At 34.6% G+C, this 3,801-nt stretch overlaps 1 pseudogene; it reads left to right on the forward strand.

The window, feature by feature from the left end:
- The first annotated feature begins 1,935 nt into the window (after positions 1-1,935).
- LOC132667319 (eukaryotic translation initiation factor 4E pseudogene) lies at positions 1,936-2,760 on the forward strand (annotated as a pseudogene).
- The last annotated feature ends 1,041 nt before the right edge of the window (positions 2,761-3,801 follow it).

Genomic DNA, 3,801 nt, shown 5'->3' on the forward strand with positions numbered 1-3,801 from the left:
CAAGTAGAACATATATTTTGTTCTTGTTTTTGTTCTTTAAAAAAGGCCAAACAAAAGAATAGGGAAAAGATGAAATAAGTTTGTGAGTTGCAGACTGTAGTTGGGTAACGAAAATAATAAAATATCATTACTTGGGTGTGTATTTGTGTATGTGTATGTATATATTTGGTTTTATTAAAAACCATCTCTTATCTTTTTTAGAAGTATGAGATATACACTAAAAAATAAAAACAAATAACTGGGTTGAACAGAATTAAAGGTTATCATTGATATTACTATCAAGATTAACATTTTAAATTCTTCCTTAATCTTGCTATAGCTAAAGTCAAACAGATTTTTCCATTAGAAACAACACAACAACACTGCAGACATTTCACCAAGCTTAAGTGTGAAAAGAGTCCAAAGCAAACATAAATTGAGGCAATAGCCAACCCCAAAGTTTCAAATCCCATTAAAAAGAATGCAGTGGTGTTGAAAATTCCATGGCTTGAAATACAGTGATGCATCCAGTTGTTTTATTTTATAATTTGTAATTAAATTGGAATTATCAAGATATATTTTGGCCTTCCAAATAATCTGATAAATATTAAAAGACCTTGAAATGTTAATCATTGCAAATAAAATTAGTTATGTGGAGATTATTTCCAGAAAAAAAATCATTTGATTGTTTTACTTACAGTCAACTCTTGTTGGAAGGCAACAGTCCCCTCATTTTCACTTACAAAACAAAGTACGCATGCAGTCATTTGATTGTTTGGGCTTTTAAATTTGGCTCTGAATCCTTTGGAGTATAATCCCTTTACTGGAAATTCAGTTAAAGTAACTCCTTCTATCTCTAAATGCTAACCAGATAAACCACATTTCCTGCTTTCACTCCCTTCTCCACCTCTCTGCAGATTTAGTGCTGATTGGCAGTGAAGATTATAGCCTTTGACAACAAGGCAGGTTGATGACAACAGTCATCTTCTATCATTTGGCATCTATTTTCCTCTCTTTTTTGTTCATCTACAACTATTGTCAACTCCGGCTGCTCATTAGACACCTGGAGGGCTTTTTAAAACCGTTTCCTCCCCTTTCCTAAGACATTTTCATTTAATAGGTCTGGGGTGGAATCCAAATAATAATATTTTAAAAGAAACTTCTCAGGTAATTCTAATGTGTAAACAGAATTGAAAACGCTCTGTTTACTGGGAGTTAGGATGCAGGGCAGGAACCAAGGCGCAGAGTGGCTTCCTGATAACCAATCAGGAAGCACTGAGCCTCTCCTCAGTGAACCAATCGGGATAATCTGAACTTTAGTGAGCCAGTTGCCTGTTACTGCGTGGAATAGACTCTAAGACCTCACTCTCTCAACTGGAAAGTGCGCAGAAATCACCCACCATCTTGTTAAAAGGTGGTTTCTGATTTGGTACATCCATATGGCACCTGAGAGTCTGCATTTCTAACATGGTTCCAGTGATGTGGCAGCTACCCTTACACAGTTCACACTCTGAGTGGCAAGTATTTAGGATAAATCTGGTCCCATAATAAAAATGTCGCCAAGTTTCTTTCAAAAGAATGTGATACTGATACAAAAGGGCGTAGCACACAGTTATAATAATGAAACTTTAGAAACAAATGTCTAATAACAGGGCCAATGTGAAGGGATAATAGTCAATATGCGTTTTCAAAAAGTTGTGAGTAGCATCGAAAAATCAGTAAAATATACGATGAAAAAAGTAAAATATAAAATTATATGTAACCTACATAGGAAAATCCCAATTACATTCAAGTGGATGGAAACAGACTGAAAGAAAGTAATCCAGTATGTAAACTGTGAATGCAACAGGTTTTGTGATTATGAGAAACTTTATTTTCTGTCTGTATTTTTCATTTTATTCAATTAATACTTTTTATCATTATAATAAGATTAAAACATATTAAGCAAGAGATCGACCTGAGATGGCGACTGTAGAACTGGAAACCACCCCTACTCCTAATCCCCCGCCTTCAGAAGAAAAGAAAACAGAATCTAATCAGGAAGTTGCTAACCCAGAACACTGTATTAAGCATCCTTTACGGAGCAGATGGGCACTCTGGTTTTTTAAAAATGATAAAAGCAAAACTTGGCAAGCAAACCTTCGGCTGATCTCTAAGTGTGGTACTGTTGAAGACTTTTGGGCTCTGTACAACCACATCCAGTTGTCTAGTAATTTAATGCCTGGCTGTGACTACTCACTTTTTAAGGATGGTATTTGAGCCTATGTGGGAAGATGAGAAAAACAAATGAGGAGGACGATGGTTAATTACATTGAACAAACAGCAGAGATAAAGTGATCTGGATGGTTTTTGGCTAGAGACACTGCTGTGCCTTATTAGAGAATCTTTTGATGACTACAGTGATGTTGTATGTGGGGCTGTTGTTAATGTTAGAGCTAAAGGTGATAAGATAGCAATATGGACTGCTGAATGTGAAAACAGAGAGGCTGTTATACATATAGGGAAGATATACAAGGAAAGGTTAGGACTTCCTCCAAAGATAGTGATTGGTTGTCAGTCCCACGTAGACACAGCTACTAAGAGGGGCTCCACCACTAAAAATAAGTTTGTTGTTTAAGAGGACACCTTCTGAGTATTCTCATAGGAGACTGCATCAAGAAATCGAGATTTGGGAGCTGAACCAAAGCCTCTTCGAAAGCAGAGTGGACTGCATTTAAGTTTGGTTTCCATCTAAATGTTGCTAAGATATAAGAGAAGTCTCATTTGCTTTTGCCTTGTACTTCTGTGTTCACGGTTTTTTGTTTTTGTTTGTTTGTTTGTTTGTTTGTTTTTTGCTTAAGAGTGTCCACTACCCCAATCAAAGAATTACAATACACATCATCCCCAGAATCCATGAATGTGTTCCTGGCCCACTCTGTAATAGCTTACTAGGATTACCATTATAAACACATTTTACCCATCTACAATATTCAAAAAAAGAACTTGCATTTCTGTACCTTAAAGGAAAAAAAAATTCTGTTTATGTTCCATTGTGTGCAGGAGCATATTTTGCTGATTTGAAAGAGTATGATGCATACAGCAATCTAGCAAAATCTAGCAATTTTATTTATTTCTTTTTACAGCATTGTCTTTGCTGTACTCTTGCTGATGGCTGCTAGATTTAAATTTATTTGCTTCCCTACTTTATAACATTAGTGATTCTGATTTCAGTTTTTCATTTGTTTTGCTTTTGTTTTTTTCCTCATGTAACAGTGGTGAAGGATCCAGAAATGTGACATAAAGGTGGAATAAACATTAATTTTGTGCATTCTTTGGTTTTTTTTTTGTTTGTTTTGTTTTTGTAACTACAAAGCTTTGCTACAAATTTAGGCATTTCATTCAAATCAGTGATCTATGTTTGTGTGATTTCTTAAACCTAATTGTGGCTTATATAAAAAAAATGTAACATCATAATTACATTCCTAATTAGAATTAGTATCTCTGTTTTTGTATCTTTATGCTGTATTTTAACACTTTGTATTACTTAGGTTGTTTTGTTTTGGTTAAAAAATGGCTCAAGTAAAAGCGGTCCCATTCATATTAAGACAGTGTACAAAACTGTAAATAAAATGTGTACAGCGAATTGTCTTTTAAACAACTAGATTTGTCCTTTTATTGCTCCATCTCTATAGAAGGAATTTGTATTTCTTATTGCCAGGCAGTCTCTATTGTGTCTTCTTGTAGTGTCTTCCACATGAACAGCAAAAGTTTGGAGCACTATTTTATTATGTTTATTATAATTTTTAATAAATTGAACAGGTAGCATCATATACATGGAATTAA

The sequence above is a fragment of the Panthera onca genome, chromosome B2 (genome assembly GCF_046562875.1).
Source record: "Panthera onca isolate mPanOnc1 chromosome B2, mPanOnc1 haplotype 2, whole genome shotgun sequence".
Classification (NCBI taxonomy): domain Eukaryota; kingdom Metazoa; phylum Chordata; class Mammalia; order Carnivora; family Felidae; genus Panthera; species Panthera onca.